This window comes from Canis lupus, chromosome 11, assembly GCF_003254725.2.
Source record: "Canis lupus dingo isolate Sandy chromosome 11, ASM325472v2, whole genome shotgun sequence".
Lineage (NCBI taxonomy): Eukaryota > Metazoa > Chordata > Mammalia > Carnivora > Canidae > Canis > Canis lupus.
In genome coordinates, this window is record NC_064253.1 from 8,222,495 (window position 1) to 8,242,974 (window position 20,480).

Consider the following 20,480-nt stretch of genomic DNA (forward strand, 5'->3'; position numbering starts at 1 on the left):
GACTTTCACACACATATTGAGAGGCAAATAATACCGTATTATTATTATTGTCACTAAATAATGGAAGGAGCTGGGGCTCAACATCATTGAGTGATTTGTCTAAAACTACAGAGCCAGTAAGTGGCAGCACTAGGATTCGGATCCACTTTCCTAGTTCTAAGACCAATACTCTTTCCACTAAGAGATGATTCCCTACTTTTCAGAAGATTACTAGGTTTGTTTGAGTAAACCTTGTATATTTTGAACTGAGCTGTCAAAGAACACAGTTCTTACCTCAAACTGCGTAAGTAATAGGCCAATCTCTATGAATTACTTCGGGTAACAAAAGCCATTGATACCCTAAAATCTCAGGGGCCCCGCACAATAAGTCTTATTTCCTATTCAGGTAAGAGTCCAAAGCAGGTACTCTCAGCACCCGGTTAATTTGAGGACCCGGGTTCTATTCATCACTTACTTAGGCCTCAGACTCCTCTACACCCAGGCCAAAGGGAAAGAAATAGGCAGACAGCATCTCAACTGCATTTCACTAGAGAACTAGTCAGAGGCCATTGCTGGATTTGAGTGGGCCAAGTGGTCCAGGAACAACTCTGTTACATGCAAGGGAGAGCAGGACTTGTTGGTGAATAACTAGTCATCTCCATCACACCCTGCTAGCACAACCAGAGATGTGTAAGCAATGTCAGATAATGCCTTAAAGTCAGAAGTCAGCTTAGATTGTTTTGCATAGCCACAAGCAAGGAGCCTACTTTTAATTCTTTGTTCCTGCTACTATGTGTTCTTTCGAAGCATACAAATAATAACAAATAAATGGACACTCGTCCACTAGGATAGTGGATTCCTATCCATCAAGTACCTAGGATACATGCTAAAAAAAATAAATAAATAAATAAAAAATAATTCCCAGGAGCCCAGTGCAGAGATATTCTCACAAGTGAAGCTGATCCGTTGCCTCAGGCCCACAGACCATGCTCTGTGAAATACTGGCTTAGAACCACAGTTCCTTCATGATTGGTGATTACACAATAGCTGCTTCATGCTGGATTGGAGAAAAGAGAAATGCATCCCTCTCCTGCCAGCCCCTTCACAAAATCCAGCAGAAGTCAGTGCCTGGAAAGAGCCAGAAAGCCACATCGTTTCACATTTTCCACATTCAAGCAACATCCACTCCCACAAAGGGTTTGTTTTGCTCCCCAGGTTCTATTTCCTGGTCTCCTTGACAATGCAAAAACAACTTGGCCCTTCATGGAACCTCGGCTTACTTCAAATGGCAGGAGTTGCCTCACAAGGACAAACGAGACAAAGATGGATTGAATAGATCTAAGACCCAGAAAAAATAATGTCTGTATTTAATAACTTCTATTTTACCTACAACCCTGGGACTCTCTCTGGAGTGAGCAGAAACCAGGGTATGTGGTATGGGCCACACTCAAGCTATGAGGCAGTTGTTGCTCATTAACCTTGTACAACATGACATCTGATTCTTCCTTAACATGGCTAACAAACCACTTCTCATATCAAGTGGTTGCCCCAGAAGCCTTCAAACTATTTTAAGCCCTAGTGCCGAGTCCCAGAAATCATTCTGAGTGTTATCAGTGGAGATCCTGAGGAATTCAAGAACAGACAGAAAAAGAAATTCAAAATACTCTCCACTTTGGCTGTCTTAAAAAGACTTTCTTATTGGCAAAACAGAAAAATAAGTTAAGATTTAGAATGCTTGGCTTCATCCTGATTGCCAGCTTTTACAATTGTTTATTGAACTAGATAGGATAGAAGAGACACATTCAGACAGCACCTGAATGTGAGCTGAGACAAGTGGCTGGGGACAAAGTGAAAGCAATGTAATTGATTAGACCCGCAGCAGAGCCTGGCAATTGTGGGGAGGCAGGGAGTCATGATCTGGGTACACCATCATGTCCTCACCTTCTCGGGGGTCTCCTCAAGCACTATCCATTAGACACGGTGTCTTGGGAATACTGAAGGGTAACCCAGTAAGACTTACACACCATCATCAGAGCCTTCGCAAATTCCCAATTCTGTCCAATATGATGACTCTAAGTGATTGTCCATGAGCTTCAAGCCCCCTGAGTTCTTGGCCTCACCACACCTCCAGTACTCACAGCCTTTATCCTCCCAGCATGCATTACAGCTCTAAGCAGATAACCCTCCCCCCATGTTGCTTTTCTGCTGCTCTGTCTCCCACATACCTGCCCTACTCATGTCACCTGCCTGTTAAGGTCACTATTACCCTCCTGATCAGTGACTCCAGAATCCACTTTGCTTCCTCCTTTTCTTTTGCATTTCCTCATCCCCAGCTCATCCACGTTGGACAATAGCTCTCATCACTCTACTCTCATTTTCCCAGTTACTCCAGATTCAGGCATTGTTATTTCCCTGGATATGCTTCTGTCTGTGTTTCCTGCCTCCACTTTCTCCCTGTCCTTATCTACCCTTCAAACTATGTCCAGACCACCTAAAAAATAAGTAATCCTTAACATTCTAATTGTGAATAACTCATGTTGTTGATTGCATCAATGGTCCCAATTCTTCACCTGCTCTTGAAACTGCATGTTCTTTGCCATGCAAATCTGCAGTCCCCATTCCATGCTGACCCTGGGCTTGGTTATAAGTCCTGTTTGGCCAATAAGATGCTTGCTTAAAAAGCACTAGCACAATTGGCCTTGATTGCTCTCACTCTTCTATAGTGCCATGAGAGCATGCATAGGCTGTCTGCTGGATGAGAGACATGGGAAGAACTTAGTGCCCCCAGTCATCTCAGCAGGGGCAATCTTAGATCAGTCAATATCCCAACATCAGAAATAGGAATGAGCCTAGCTGAGACCAGAACAACTCAGCCAAGTCCAGCCTACATCACCAACCCACAGACTAAGTAAAAGAATGTTTATCGTTTTTAGCCACTGACATGTGGAGTAGTTTGTTATGATAGCAGACAACATATATGACAAAACACAACACATGATTTCAGACAATATCTCGCCCCATCTTGGTCAGAACTGAAGCTTCCAATTCATGTCATCACTGTCTCTCCTTCCTCCCATCTGTGAAGTCTGTGTGCTCCTGGGCTAACTACTAGAACAGGTCAGATCTGGACTGACCTTCTTATATACACAACCATGATTCTCCACCAGATGACTGAAGCAGACACCTGGTGATATTCAAGGTCCATCAAAGAAAGCAGTAGGTGTGTAGTGATTCAGTTTCCTCACAATTGGCTAGAACTGATGACAGAGGGTATCTGCTTCAGTAACAGTAGAGTTTTTATAGACTAGACTCTGAGATCAGGAACATAAACAGTACAAGTGTGTGTCTAAACCTTTTCCTTCACATCTACCAGGAACTTTCCAAAAGAATAGTTGACTCTTTGTAGAATTTGTTTCTGATTTGCCTCATGTCTTCATCTGGGGGGCCCTAGGGGAGAGAGTAGGAGCCAAAGAAGAAGTCCTTGGGATACAAGTGAAGGGATTTTGTGAGGATTGTGGAGAAGAGGAAGAAACCAACTGGTACTTTGAAATATTATCCTGTATTTGTTTTCTCTCTAACTTGAATATGAATTTTTTGAGAACAGATTCTCAATCCAGTGCCCTTTTGAGGAGGCAAGTAGAAGCAATGGAAAGAAAATCAGATTTAAAATCATGAACTCTGTGATTTGGGAAAGTGACTTAATCCCTGTGTACTGAGAGTAAATCGATCAACATGTTGTCTTATATAATCAGAGAAGATAGATAGGATGGATGGATAGACAGAATAAGTAGATCAATTAAATGTTACCTCCTTACCTTAAGAAATAATACCCTGTGTTACCCCAGCCTATTATTATCTATTATATGACTGCTTTTAATTCTCTTCATAGCACTTCATCATTATCTATAATTATCTTATAGGGCAGCCCCGGTGGCGCAGCGGTTTAGTGCCACCTGCAGCCCAGGGCGTGATCCTGAGACCCTGGATCGAGTCCCACGTCAGGCTCTCTGCATGGAGCCTGTTTCTCCCTCTGCCTGTGTCTCTGCCTCTCTCTCTCTCTCTCTCTCTGCATCTCTATGAATAATAAATAAAATCTTAAAAAATAATAATAAAATAAAATGAAATTATCTTATATATTTATATGTTTTCTCCTTATTCTCCCCAACTCCAACATAAGGAAGGTAAGAGCTCCATGAGAGGAGAACCCCATGGGAGCATACTATTTTACTCATGTATTGCCAAGTTTTAGAAATAGGTATATGACAGCCACTCGATAATTAATACTTAGAAAGATAAAAGGAAGGAAGGGAAAAAGGAAGGAAAGGAGGAAGGAGAGAGAGAGAAGATGAACAAATGCATGGATATGTTACCTTTAGGGCTATCTAACTTCTAGTTAATAACATATAGTCCATCAAAGAAATTGTATTTCTTTGAGCACACTTGAGTTTATAGAAATAATTCCAATTCATAAAAAGAAAGGTAAGATATAAGATTTTATATGTATTATAAAAAAATTACTTGGTATTCATAGAAATATTTCAGTTCAAAGATTTCTATGTTCTCTGATACTTCATTCATTCTCTAAATAATCCTGAGTTTCATAGTTCTGTATATAGATACACATACAGACCCCACCGAAGTCATAAAATAAGCCACGTAACCCTTCTGAGGATATTTCCTTGTCTGCATAACTAAAAAGTTGAATAGCTTGATTTTGTGATTGCTTTTTAAATTCTATGAGTTAGAGGTGCCTGGGTGGCTCAGTCAGTTAAGTGTCTGCCTTTGGCACAGGTCATGACCCTGGGGTCCTGGGATCAAGCCCTGCATTGGGGAATGGGGGGGGGGGGTCCCTGCTCAGTGGGGAGTCTGCTTCTCCCTCTCCCTCTGCCTCTCCCCGCTGCTTGTGTGTTCTCTCTTTCTCTCTCTCACTCTGACTCTCTCACTCATCTTCTCTCTCTCTAAAACAAATAAAATCTTTAAAATAAAACTAAAAAAATTCTATGAGTTAACGGTGATTAGGAAAACTACCATTTCTGGCTACAAATGCTCCTCCAAGAAAACAAAATATCTGCCATACATATTCTTAAAATTAGGTTAAATATAGAAAAGCACTAAGGTTGGGTTTTAAGGTGCCATGTGTATGTGTTTAAGTTTGCTGCAGAAAAGTCACCTAGAATTGCAGAATCCTGATTTAAAAGTACCCCTCTGCCTTATAATCCCTTTCACTATTTCTTATATTCCCTGTATGAGTGAAACCATGTGATGATTGTCCTTCTCTGTTTGACTTACTTCACTCAGCATAATACCCTCCAGTTCCAAGGGAAAGGCGGGGAACTGAGTAGAAAAAATTAGAGAGGAACACAAACCATGAGAAACTCCTAACTCTGGGAAACAAAGTGTTGCAGAAAGGGAGGTGTGTGGGGTGATGGGGTAACTGGGTGATGGGCACTGAGGGGGGCACTTGATGGGTTGAGCCCTGGGTGCTATACTATATGTTGGCAAATTGAACTTCAATAAAAACAAATGAAAAAAATAAAATGAAAGTACCCCTTTGCCCACATTAATTTTGTACATGAGCTTCAGATGCATTTGGCCAGAGCCTAAAGAAGCATTCTACATCCAGGGATCTCTAAGCCTACAAGGCAGGCCCTACCATGATCCCTAGCTAGAGCTGCAGAAGTATGAAATGCTCCCTTGGCCTACAGCATAATCTTACTCTCTAAACCTTTCTATAAGCTTCCTGAGAATACAGCATGGAAAAGGACTCAAAATGACATTAATGGAATCTCCTTCCCATCTTCGTGATTTATCTATATCATAATAGGTATTTTAGTTAAGGCTATTTTGTTTGTAAGGAACAGAAAAACTCTTAGAAGGTTAAGGGGTGGGGGGGAGGCCATTTCTGTCTAATGGTACAATGTTGTCTTGTGGAATCTGGGGCAGGAATACACCTGGGATCGAGGAGGGGTAAAAAAATGTTGACTGAGGGTCAGAGGAACAGGCCACACCTTCTTGGTCTTTTTTTTTTTTTTTTTTGACCCTTATCTCTACTCTGTCCATCATCATCAGACTCCTCTCCTTACAGACCTGATTTTTACCTTCTCCATGCCTGTAGCCACCACCCAGCTCTCAAAGTCACACCATCATCTCAGTTCAAGCCACATGCAGAGGTTGTGACTAATGCCTGCCTCAACCCAAGCCACACTCCTGGGAAAGAGATGCTCATTGGCCCACATTAAGCTATACAAGTCTTCTGTTCAAATTAACTGTGACCAAGTGAGCAATCTCATAACACAAATGTGACTATGACAGGCTCATCTGAGTAATGAAGTGAAGGGGGCAGGCTGGAGAAAAAGGAGGTCACTGTTAAGTCACTCCAAAGGGGGCCTAATAGCCTAATGTAGCATATCTTCTAAAAGGACCCTACCAGGCGGAAGGCTCTTATTATAAAGGCTAAGAAACTGCCATAGTTAAGATTATTTCCAACAGGCATCTTGAGAACAAATGCCGCTACACCACTTACTTACATATTTTTATTACCTTACAATTCTATAGATCAGAAGTCCAACATGGCTGCCCCTGGACTAAAATTGAGATGTCAGCAGGGTTGTGTTCCTTTCTAGAGACTCTAGCGGAGAATATTTCTCCTTGTCTTTTCCATCTTTCAGAGTCTACCCACATTCCTTGGTTCATAGCTCCTTTCTCCATCTTTAGCGCCCAGCCATGTTGCATCTCTCAGACTATATTCCACCATGATATCTCTTTTATTTAATAATAAATTTATTTTTTATTGGTGTTCAATTTGCCAACATACAGAATAACACCCAGTGCTCATCCCATCAAGTGCCCCCCTCAGTGCCCGCCACCCAGTCACCCCCACCCCCTACCCTCCTCCCCTTCCACCACCCCTAGTTTGTCAACCAGAGTTAGGAGTCTTCCATCTTCTGCTCCCTTTCTGCTATTTCCTACCCATTTCTATATCTCTTACTCTGATCACAATCTGAAAAATTCTCTGATTCTAAGGATCCATGTGATTGGATGGCCCATTCATATAATCCAGGATAATCCCTCCATCTCTAGAATTTTAACTTAATCCCATCTGCAAAGTTCCTTCTGCCATGTAGGGTAACATAGTCACAGAGTCCTTGTATTATGATGTGGTCACATTTGGGAATTCATTATTCTATCTACCACAGAAAGGTTCTTGAAATTAAAAGACATTTATAGTTTTCTCTTTTGGGTGTTCTTTTCTCATATGCCTAAAACTCATTATTCTCCAACTTTTCATTCAGTGATCATTTCATAATGGGGATATATAATCCTTGTGCCCTTGAAAATTCAAAGTTTTCAGCCTCACCTACAAAAGACCTATCAACATTTGATTTGATTAATATTGAATATGTGTAATCACCAATATCAGTTCTATAAAAAAGTGGAAGTAACACAATTCTGAACGCCTACTAACTCTCGAGCACTTTCCTAGGCACTTTATATCTCTCATTTCATTTAATCTTCAAAATGACCCCACAAAGTAGATGGTATTATCTCTATTTTACAAGTGAATAAAACAATGATAAATAAATTTTTCAAAGTCAGACAGTTAATAAGAAGTGGAGTCAAGATTCAAATAGTGAAGCCCTGTCCCCCTCCAGAGTTCCTATTCTTTCCTTTATATCAGATAGCTACTAAAGAATGAAACCCATCCAGAGGTGGCCTTATAATGTTCTGCCCTCCCACCATCATAAAAAGCAACCACTCCATTGACAATATCAGTCATTCCACTGATAAGCAAACACCTTTGCAGTAAGGGACATGGAGACGTGTGACTCACTCCTGAACAGAGCCTCAGTGAAGGGAGCTGACAAGGTTCTGAAATGACAAGGACTTTGCAGACAGTTGCTTTTTATTACCCTTCGGGTTTTAGGTTTTCTTTCTAATCTTCTCCAATTACCTAGATAGAAAGAGACATGGGTAGGATGAACACCAAAAAAGAGAACTATGCCTCAGTGTCCTCGCCCACAAAATGTATATAACTAAAATCATTTAAGTGACCACAAGTGATTACTGGGGTGATTGAATTAGTTGATCCATGTAAAGCAGTTAGAATAGTGCCTGGCATATAGAAAATACCATCTTAATCACTGCTGTCACCATCCTCGTCACCATTGTCATCCTCGTCATCATCAAGATTTCAGACTTAAAAGTACTAACAAGTCAAAATATAAGGACCAGAAGGTCTCTGGATATTGGAAAGAACCCCAGAATATGAACTAAACAGATTACTTCCTTGTGGGTTTTTTTTTCCTTTGAGGCATTGGTTAAACAATGAACACTCTCTCACTAATTTTTATATTGTGTCATTACAATGGTAGATTTTTACTGTTAATGCTATTTCTTTCTCCAAGTAACCAAGAAAATGCAATTCCCAGACCATCCAGTAAAAAAAATTCATATATGTATCATTTCTCTTATAATAAAACAACATTGAGAACTTCATTTTTGGGGACAGCTTAGAAATACAATATGGCCTTAGTAAGCAGGTGACTCAAAATATGCTATGCCACTCAAACTCTCACCCAATTTTCATTTATCAAAAATTGAACCAATTGACTATTTCCACCCAAAATAGGTTTCAATCCCCATATTCCTTTCTCTTCCAGACACTCTTTAACTGCTTTAAATTCAATCCCCAGTGTTCTCTTTGAACATCTTTTGTTTGTGCTTTTATTCCCTTTATGGTATCTTACAGTCTCTAATTCTTCCTAATTTTTTTGGATGCTTACAGCCAACTGTTCCCCAACGTTTTGCTTGGGCTCCCCATCTCTCTCCTCAGTAGACCTCAGTGGGTTGCTTCCATAGGTTTCCTGAGTTTCTTCCCATCCCTCCTGCAGCTTTCTTTCCCCTCCGCTGCTGCCTCCCTCTGCTCCTTCTTGCTCCATATGCTGCCCCCTGCTCACTTCTCCTTCAGCTGCAGACAGTAAGAGATTGGCTAAGGCTGCTCATCAGCCTTAAACTTGTCAGCACAGTTGTTTGCCTCAATAAAATGGAAGCAATGTCAACCCTTCTTTTTCCACCAGTGCCTTGTGATATTAATACTACGGTGCTGCTTTCCACTTCCTCTCCTGCAAGGCTCCAACCTCAGCAGACTGTCACCTCTCCTTTTCATTTCTTCATCCTTGTCCCTTCTTTAGGAGCCCCCAATATGTCTCAGTACCTAAAGTCTGCAAAAGATTCCTATATGCTAGGCTTATCCTGTAATTCACTTCCTCATTGCTTACTACATGAGCAGAGTACTCCTTAAATTGTGTATCAGTTGAGAACACAGGGCTGAAGTCAAGTTTTAACTCCATAATTTCACAGGGCTAATGACAAGAGCTAGAAAGGTACATGACATAATGAATCATGAGGGCATGGAGTTTCAAGACTGAAACCCAGTGCTTAAAAATGATTCTACCACTAAGTCTTCGTTTGAATAAAATGATTTATTTAATCTCTCTGAGTTTAGTAATCTCCAAAACATGGTACTCAAATCATGATCACTTGTTCCAATTATCCTTGTGGTATAACAAACTATGGTAAATTCAGTGCCATAAAACAACAACCACTTTACTATGCATGTGGGTTCTGTGGGTCAATTGATTGGCTACAACAGCAGAGGCTAGAAGACCCATTTTTAAGACAACTTCTTTATTTACATGTCTAGTGGCCTCTCCATGTGTCCTGGACAGTCTCATAGCATGGCAGCCTCAGGGAGCTTGAGTTTCTTGTGGAAGACTGAGAAATCCAAAATGTGTTGACTCTATTCAACTAGAGAGAAGCTACATGACATTTTATTACCTAATCTTGGGAGTCACATAATGTCCCTTCCACTGTATTCTATTGATCAAAGCTTGCTCGGATGCAAGTGAGAAGAATTAGATTTGACCTCCTGATGCGGAAATGGCAAGATCACACTGTAGAAGAACATAAAGGATGAAGGCTATTGTGTCTGGAAAAGATAATGTGACACATCCCTATATTCCCTTCTAGTTCTAAAAACCTGCTTCTGAGCTTTGAGTCTCAGTAGATGCTCAATTAAAATTTAGTCTCTGCTCTCCAGAAGACAATCTGAAGAAACATGAGATGTAGGCTTTTTATACATACAACACAGCAAGAACACAATGCAAAACCATTCTTATTCAAGCAATAAGACGTGTGTCACGGATTGAAGTCTCATAAATGTAACAGACATTCTAACAAAAGAGGCGTCACTGAAGGGCAGACTCAAGAAAGTTTCATAGAGTAGGGCTACATTTACTGATGACTAACATTATCTCATTAAATCTTCATAGTAATCCTCAGATGTACATATTGACTCTGTGTTTTCAGACCATGAAGCTGAGCCTCATAGAAGTTAAAAAAAAATTGACCTAAGGTCCCATTGCCAGTTATACCAGTCTCCATGCCACAGAAGAGGATATAGCACTAGATTGAACTGGGTTTGAAGATGTGTTCTCATTTAGGATCTGCCATAATAGAGCAAAACAAATAGCTTGGGAACAATATAAATAAACACAAGAAGAGGAAGGGGCCAGATAAATAAGAAGGGTCCTGACAAGGGTCAGGGTGTCAGGGGGCATTGCCTGAGCTATTCAAAGAGGAGAGTTGCTATTGGATTGGATCAAATCATAATTCTTTCCCAGTGCAGCAATATCCACATGAAACAATGTACATAGAGTATCAGACTATTTAACACCAAAAAAAGAAGATTTGTATGCCTTGGTATTTGCCAGTCTTTATGAAGGCTCTCGAAAATGCACGGTCCTGCCTAATTTTCTTGCTAATCATTTATGCAATGAGGTGTGAAGATCATCACCATGCAAATTACTACTGTAGCTTTGTGTTTCATATTTACAAAATATTTTCCAATAACTTAGCAGCTACGACTCTCCATCCTCAAGAGAAGTGAGTAAGAACCAGCATGATTTTCATTTGCCAGATGAAGACATGGAGCATTAAAGTAAAGATAGGTATTAAAATTATAATTTCAAGTTTTTCATTAAATCCCTGGAGCCACACACACTCCCCCACCACTTCATTTTTTAAATTATTTTAAAATGTTGAGCACACTTCCAATTCTTTAAAATTTTACAACACCATGCATTTATTTCTGCCTGGGGTAGGTTTTTTTCTAGGTTTATTGAGAAACAATTGACATATATCACTGTCTCTCTCTGGTTTTAATTCTCCATCACATTTTTAAGATTTCTGCAGTTACACATGAAGACTCCAAAGTGTTTGGGATAGAAGAGACAATGAAGACAAAGGCACAAACCCATTCTTCCTTTGTGATTCAGTTTCATTTAGTGTAGATTTTCTGGCTGTCCTCTGTGAGGAGGGCCCACTAAGTCACTAGAGGGCAAACAACCCAAGAAAGGGGACGGGGGACAGGAGAGTACGAGAGCCTGTAGGATGTTTAAACTGCCATCCAAGCTCTACTATTTTAAAGAAACTTTCCCTCTCAAACATCCATCAAATAGAGGACTAGTTGACTATGCTATGGTGCATCCACTCGATGGAACTCATGGTAAAAAGGAATAGAAAAGATTGATATATACTTCTACAAGACATCTCCAGGATATATTGTTAGGTAAACAAAAGCAAAGTGAAAAACTATGCACAGTATACCACATTTATGTGACAAGAAGCGTAGGAAACAAATCTACGTATACTTATTTCCTTGTATTTTAAACAATAAATAATGGAGGGGAAAAATGATAAAAGTTGGTTATAGGGTGTGGGGAGGAAAAAGTTCCCCTGTTTGCTGATGTGAGAGCTAGAAGCTTGAGCTGGAAATCATGGGCTCCAGAAAGCTCTGACCTACTAACATCTCAACCCCATTCCTGAATGTGGCCTGATAACAGTTCTGGGTGTCATTTCAGATGCCAGTACAAAGGTTGTAGGACCTTCTAACTATGACACCTGCCATGCCTCCAGGCTGACCTGTCTGCTTGAGCTGGTGACCCTCTTTCTTCTTTCTTAGGTGGAGGAGGAAGACATTTCAACCTATACTATGTAAGTAACTGCTATCAGCTACAGCCACTTCACATATGGACTAAGGGCACCCCCTCATTGCTTCTCAGAAATATAAAAAATGATCCAGCCTAGGTAAAAAAAAAAAATCACACTTTCATAGCCACAGTACTTATTCACTCAGGACCCTAAACTGAGGCTTTAACATTGACAAATATATGAACAACTAACTTTTATCAAGCACATATGATGTCCTAGTCATCAGCTAAGAGTTTCAAATACCTTCCTGAATCTTCACAGTAACCCTACTAATACCACTCCTACTTCACTGATGAGGAAAGGTGAGTCCTCAAAGGTGTGGAATGTCACTAGTGGGTGACAGAGTAGCATTCCAAACCCAGGCATCTTAACACCATACTCTAACCCCAAGTCAGCCTGCCTTGAAGACTGAGACTCTGTAATCCTCTGCTCAGACAAAAGATGACTGACCCTGAAAAAACATCACTGAGTCAAGTAAAAGCAGAGGAATAATACACATGGTCTATGTTCTCCAGGCCAACGAACTGTCAAGATAAGATATCCATACAAACTGGAATAAGTAAATAAGAGCACAAGACATAAAGCCATCGAACTGTCCATTAGAATCTCAACATCCCAGCAAGAGACCAGAGGTTTCCAAGAATCCTTAAATTTATAAATTCATTTACAGCATGCAATTTTCCTCATACGTTGTGACCACATGGGGCATCCGACAGAAAGTTGCTTCATACCTGATCAGAGTACAGGCAGACTGAGCAGCAGATGGGGCTTGCTCAATCACTCAGTGATTCACTCTGCCCACAGCTTCATAAAGATTACCATTCACCCCTCAGCACAGCTATCAATCCCCAGTGAACCATGGGACAATCTCAGATTTTCAGTAGTCAGACCTGTGAATGATAATTCAGGAATTCCCAAGGTTTAAGGAGTATGTTTAAGGCCAAAACAAGAGATGCAAATCATCAATGATAGTATTATCAGGTCCCCTTCTCAATGACTTGCCCACTCTGTCACCTGCTTGCAGCACTCCAACATTTACACCTACCTCTAAGGCTGTAGAACAACCCCAGAGGCTCTTTGCCTTCCTTTCTACCTCCAGGACTCCTCACCAAAGGGGCTTTAGGCTCCATCAAACCACACACAGATCATTTTATACCTTTCCCCAACACTGGGCAGAGGGAGATCAGTTACTGTTAATTACAGATGCTTTCTGTCATAATGGGCCAGATTTTCAAAAGAGTCTCAACTGCATAGCTCCCAAATGCCATGCACAAACCTGGTAATGGTCCATGCAAATTGAATACTTAGTGGGTCTGTGTGCATTCCGTTCCAGGGACTGCCTTTGAAAATTTAGCCCCATAACTCCAAAGCGTTTGTAGCATCGTAATCTGTCATCATTAGCAACAATGCTTGACTTGGTACTCAACATTCTTATTAACCATGCAATTATGAATGCAGACAATGTTTAATCACTTTTACAAAAATACAGCTGTGTTGTTGGGGAGCTGTCATTTGCTGCTCATTAATGATTGATTTTTTTAACCATCAAGATTGTTTTCATGAGGACAGCAGATTAACTATAAAGAATTCAATATTGGTCATTAAGGGATATTAAAATGGAAAACCTTTACAAGATGTGTCCTGTCTTGCTGCATTTGGATGCCTGAGACTCTCTTGCCAATGCAGGAGAGGAAATAAAATACCGTTCTTTCAGAGCTCTGGCAAGGAGATTCAGCTGAAGAGAGGTGGAATGGAGACAGAAATTAAGAAAAAAACATCTCTTTCTGCTGTAATAAAACATTGATTACATTTTACGATGGCAATAATTTACCCCAAATAATTACTTCAGTTATTGTCCAGCTTGTTCAAAGGCTAACTGAGCTGCAGGTACCAATCGATTCAGTGCAGATTGCTAATAATGGGCTATTTTGAAAACTTATAGCTGTTTCTCCATCCCATACACCAGAAGACACTAATTCCTTTCCCACCTTGCACACTTAATTAAAGATGAGTCAGGGCATTATTTTATGGCCAAACTTTCTTTATACCTTAGATACAGAAAGCTGGGTTCTGTTCCATCAAAGGCCTCCCGGACATACTGTGATAAAATATATTTTACCACTGCCTACCTAGCAAAGACAGTAAGTTCCAAAACCTGTGAAGACATTGGGAAAATCAGATGGCTCAATGTCATGCCCTCCTTGGATTTCCTGTTCTGAAGCTCACTGTACCTACACATGGGGCTCTTTATTTCCTTATTTGCTCAGCAGCTGCCAAGGTCCTGGAAGACCTGACCTGAGGGAGGAGGTTTTTTAAAAAGTCACAACACCTCTTGTTTCTGTTCTGGTTCACCCTTACTCCAGGTCTTCTTTGAAACTTCTTCCTTAGTTCTTTTCAATAATATTTCGGATTTCCCCCCCCCCCCCAACCAAGACAAGTATAATACATATTTGTTTTGGAGAATACAGAAAAGCATGGAGAAGAAATGTAAAGCTCTTTGTAGTACCACACCCAGAAAAAAAACCACTGCTGATACTGTACATTTGCTTCCAGTATTTCTCCTATGAGCATTTTTTATAGTTTCATGACCCTTGGTGAGCTACTTATCCTCTCTGTATCCAGTTTCCTTCTCTGTGAAATAGGGAAATAAGACTACGTACTTCAGAATGTGGTTGTGAGAATAAATGAGTTAACAGTTGGAAAACAGAAGAATGTTCAACACATACTAAAAGCCTTGTATATCTTAGCTATCATAATTCCATAAATTTTTGGGAGATAAATATTATTGTAAAGGAAAGAAACACATCATTGTTAACTAGTGCAATTTTTTTCTTCCAGATTTAAATTCCCAAATGATGCTGCAGACCCAGGGAACCACACTTTGAGAACCACTGCTTTAAGTTAATGAGAAAAAAAAAACAACAACAATCTAAAGTGAGAAGAACACTAATGAGGGATGGAAGTGTATCTGGTCTAGTGAGCTTCCCTCAGGGGAGGAGAATAGCTTTGGAGGGATTTGAGAGGGGTGTTGTGCTATAAGACACATGTGGTGAATGAAATGATGGCTTCTGTTAGGTAAAAGAGCTGTGAGGGAGTGCTGACCTATCACTTGGCCAGTTGACTTTATCTGAGTCATTGCTAGGCAGTGAAGCTTTTAATTATGTACCCACATTGTCTTCCCCAGGATAATCCAGCATCATGGTTATAAGAAATCACCAGAAATTGGACACTCACTGGGAAAAGCAGCTTCGCAAATACCCTGTACCTGGGTAAGCTTCCAGGACAACCAAGACCATCTGGGACCTTGACTTTGCCATCACCCAAACCACCCAGAGAATGGAGAAAAACAAAATCAACATGAATATTTGTATATTTTAGAGAGTATCGTACTATTACTACTGCTTTATATTCAGCTTCTTCTCTATATAATACAAGCATGTTTCCATTTTCTTTACAACTTTTAAAATTTATAATATAACATCCCATCATATGGACACACCAGAATTGTTAACTAACCCCTTTTGTTGTGTGCTTTTACTTCTTTCATCTACTCTCTTATAAATAACTCTGTATTTTTTATTTGTGCTTTACCTTTTATTTTCTTCAAGAACATCATCAAAAATTCTGACTTGGAAGTCTGTGCCTTAAAAACAAAAGGTTTAGAGTTTGCAAATTATATTAGAAATTCTAATTATTACCATCAGTTTTCTAATGCTTTTTGTCCAACAAAAGTAAAACCTAGCAGACTTCATTTGTTGAAAGAGCCATACAATTGCCTATCACATGGCACTTTAAAGAACTTGTCTCAAAGATGTTGTGGTATCAACAGTAATTCCACAAAATAATTTGTCTATTTCCACAGTAAATTTTGGTTATGAAGATAATGATGTGTTGCAGACTGATTATTCTGGTGCCTGATACACAAAAGGTAAGCCAATATTTGAACCAATAAATGAACAGATCCTCAAACATCTACTTATTAACATGAGCAGAAGTCACTATTAATATTGGTTAAATCTCATAGTAATAGAAGAGAAATAATTTAAAAATTCATCTCTTTGGTAGCATACATATTGCTGGGGTTTATTTGTTTTTCATATTTTTACTGTTTTCAAGTTAAACATAAACTAACAAGGTATAGTTAGTCCCTTGAGGTAAAAACAGAACATCTGAAAATTAACTTTAGCCATCACATCAGAGCCATTTATAATAAAACTGTCAGCTCCAACTCTTTCTTCATGATAGCACATGGACTGTTAAATCATGGGTGATTTTTCATAAAAGAATCCCTTCTCCTTAAACAATGCTATGAAGGGGAGCCACTTCTTTTCACTGGTAGGTCTCAATCCTTGCTGCATGCCTGGGAAACTTTTAAAAAGGGGGATCTTGGGGAATCCTGGGTGGTTCAGTGGTTTAGCACCTGCCTTCGGCCCAGGGCGTGATCCTGGAGTCCGGGGATCAAGTCCCGCATCAGGCTCCCTGCATGGAGCCTGCTTCTCCCTCTGCCTGTGTCTCCACCTCTCTCTCTCTCTCTCTCTCTCTCTCTCTCTCTCTCTCTGTGTGTGTCTCTCGTGAATAAATAAAATATTTTTTAAAAAATAAAGAAAGAAAAAGGGGGATCTTGCCAGAGCTACCTGGGGAGCTTTCAAAATTTACCATGCTCAGGTCTCATCCCAGAATAGAGTCACCAGATGTGGGACCCAGGCACTGGGACCTCATACAAGATCTTCCACTGATTCTAATGTGCCACCACAGTTGAGAAACATTGCTTCAGAAGACACAGATGACCATAAAAGAACTTCAGGCACCCTATAACTTCAAAAGGACAGTTACCTCAGAAAGTCCTCCAGGTATCACTTTGCAATGTAGACAAATTCACTGAGGCATTGATTAGCTCTGTCAGCACTAGAAGTAGTACATCTTTCCAGAGGCCATAAATAAATCTGGTCAAGTTGCAAACCTGTGGAATAATATGGGAAAAAGTAATGAAATGCCACACTGGAGAAAATTATGGGCAATCCTGGCACCAACATATTATTGGGATATACTGGAAATATGGTACCAGTTATTTTGGATTTTCAACATCCTTTTTATAGTAAATGCTAAAATGGAAACAGATGCACTTGCATTCAAATTGATAGCACCCTTAAGTGGCACGAAAAATCTCTTCTTGACTTATTTGGACCCATTATTTTTGAGGATTTCTGTGATAAAAATTTTACCTTATCCTCAGAAAGCCACCAGCCTACTAGCCTACTAGCTCATTCCACTGAGAGTCAAGCAAACTAGCAGTCACAACAATCCGCTCAAATTTCATAACTAAATAATGAAGGTATGGAATTTTTATTTTAGAGTGATTGACATGGTATCTAAGTTACCTTATTACTACCATACTTTATATATATAAAATATACCATATTTTATATACATATATATGCTTGCCTTGCATTGTTATTGGCTAAATATAAATATACATGGTCAATAACAATGCAAGGCAAGCATTTAGCAGAAAAATACTGCTATGCCAGGCTAGATTCTTGTACAGGGTCTTTTAACTAAATAGATACTTTAGTCTAAACAAGTATTCAGTCTCTTTGGTCTCATTTTTCTCACTGTAAGCCATAAATAAGAGTAGGTAATTTTTATGGTCTCTTCAAATTTAAAAAACAAAATTTCTGTGAAAGTTTATCACTATCCTAAAGATGACCTTTGCGAAGTATGGCTACCTGGTAGATCTAGAAATCCAAGCATTGCACAACCATGGATCCAATGGCCCCAACCCCAATGTTGTTCCTTGGAAATGATATAATGGTGTAAACGCTGGGACCATGACCAGGATCAAAGCTACAGAATTATGATTTTGCAGACAGATTTATTCAGGAACACAGTCATTATAAAGGGAGTTCTAGCTCTCTGGAGAATATTTTTCTTCAAAAATGTTTCTGTTTATACTTATACAGGAATTGACAGACATGGAAATTCTACTCAGGACCACTTCAGACCATAAATTAGGTCCTTCTGGAAACTTATGTTTCAAAGCTTTAATACTAGAAAAGTCCATTGACTAATTAAATGGCAGAAGATATATTACACCAAATCTACTCGTGCAGATTTCCAGGGTGACCAAGACCCACTTCCAAGCACAATCAACAGATAAAGGGGAGGAGTTTCTTCCTCTAAAATTAGGCTTACATCTCTTAATGGGACTGAAGCTGGGCATTGTCATATGAATAAAGATTAGTTGTGGCCCATCCACAAGCAGTAACTCTTGGGGTTTTAAGACCTTAACAATCTTTTAAAGAAAGATGTGTGCAAAGCTTTGAAGGAAATATTTAAGCTCTGTCTGCAAAGCTTTCAAACAACAGAGTTCATAATGGAAACAATGATAGACTTTTAATGATAGAAACATTAGCAGACTCTGTAACAATATTATAAATCATTTCTAAATAACAATATTGATAAGATGAGTCTTTCAAAATCACCCAGGACACCTCTTTAACAGCTAATTAAAACTAGGGAGTACAGGCAGCTCTTTTATCCTTCACAACATTGTAGCTCTGATCATCACACAGTGAATGATTTTATTTCACTAATAACCCTGATCCGACATTCAGTTAGCAATTACCACAACAGACTTTATCTACTGGTAACAACTGGTTCGGAAGATATTGCCATGCATGCATTAATTTCATCATGCTAATAAAGTTCCCTGTTATAAAATGCAAAAAACATATTAACCTGTCTAATGCAATAGAAGACACATATATATCTTTCTGGCAAAATGATGATATGCCAGCATTTCATTTCTATTTCAAAACTTAAGTGGATAAAGTGTATTAGAGGAACAGAAAGTAACAAGCTATAATCTGCAGTGAACACAATAACATGACTAAATGCCAACAAATTTTCCTGTGAGTAATTGCACTTACTGTAATTTATACACATTCTATTACCTTGGTGTTTGCATAACAACTCAAAACTGCTCATTTCCAAACACAGAACACTGTAATAGAAGAAACATATGCATCTTGTATTTTCCATAGAATTCAGGGAGGCCACTGCTGATTCCAGTTAACTCCCTGGGAACACCTAGCAAGCATGGATGGATGGAAACATTTAATAAAGATGTAGATGTGACTACTGATGACAAGCCAGTATCCCTAGGGGACAATCCCTGGCATAGAGTGAACAGTCCGTAAAGATGTGTTGAATCAAGAAGAGGAGCTCTACTGACTTGCTCAGGAGCAATATGCATTCTGTTTATGGTTCTAGGGTCTATCCTGGATATCTATTTCCCTTCCACCCTCCTCCTACCCTCCTGAGGTTGCCAAATACCATCTCTATTCCTACATGAGAAATCCAAAGCAGGGATGCCTCAGTTTCCCATTACCCATAACCCCACCTCAACTAACTTCCTGCCCTAACATTTATGATGTGACACATTACCACTGCCTGAAGAACACGCAGCATTTGACCTGCTCCATTTCTCCCTCTCCTGACCCTAGCTTCCCACTAGTCTGTTCTTCTTTCAGAATTTTAAATGTGAAAGATATTACACCTGTCAAAATCTCAGGGGAAAAATGAATCATGTGATTGAAACCAATATATGTGACATTTTGCTCTCCTGACTCCATGGACTCATCCACAATGGGCAACTCTTTATCACAGCCATGGCTTGACTTTCTATAGGAGACGGTTTCATTGCTGGTGTTGTCAACCTAGGGAAGCCCATCATCACACTGGAATGAAAAAAAAAAAAAAGAGGAAAAAAATGTCTCCTATGATTCCACTGAGACTGAAACAAAATAAATACGTTGCTGCCTTCCATAGCTGAAGCAGAATGGCCACACACCCCACTGTCAGGTGCAGCTGAATTCATCTGCACACAATGGACCTGGGCCCTGCCCTAGGACACTGGTCAAAGGATAGCCCTGTAGGAGCTACAGCCTGTTCCCGTTAACAACTGGAGGTTTAGCCACACAGTCCAGGCAGGAGTGCTCAGTTCTCTCTTGAGAAATGTGGCATTCTCTCATACAATACAGCACTGGCTGGAGGCCTAGCAAATAGGCCGAGGAATGTGGAGGATTTATAGACCGAAAATGTGCACCCAGACAGCAGCACTGAGTTCACTCAGGAAACACGTGCTGTGGCCACATGGTGGGAGGCTTATGTGGGACCCCCAGAGCTTGGCAGAAACTCTGGTGGTGACCCAGTGTGGAGTTGTAAATATGGGGACGAGCACTCTGTAGTGGTTAATGGTCTTACAAAGATGGTGAGAACGTAGGCACTTTTTAAGACTGCGATGTCAGGACAGACAGAGGCCACTTGGAAAGCTGACCCTCCTACAGAATCATGTCTGGGCTTCCAGCATGTCTCCAAGGTAAGCCAGAGGTGGGTTTCCCCTTCAGCCCCAAGCAGTAGCTGTGTCCACAAGGCATGACCTTGTGGAG

General features: G+C 40.0%; 1 long non-coding RNA gene across 1 annotated transcript in view; it reads right to left on the reverse strand.

Moving 5' to 3' along the window:
* The window catches only part of LOC112659639 (uncharacterized), a 146,673-nt gene that overhangs the window by 17,408 nt on the left and 108,785 nt on the right, over positions 1-20,480 (reverse strand). The window contains exons 5-6 of the long non-coding RNA XR_004803834.2: positions 16,864-16,990; positions 15,622-15,673 (exon numbers count right to left, since the gene is read on the reverse strand). This is a non-coding gene — a long non-coding RNA (uncharacterized LOC112659639). The remainder of the gene's footprint in view (positions 1-15,621; positions 15,674-16,863; positions 16,991-20,480) is intronic.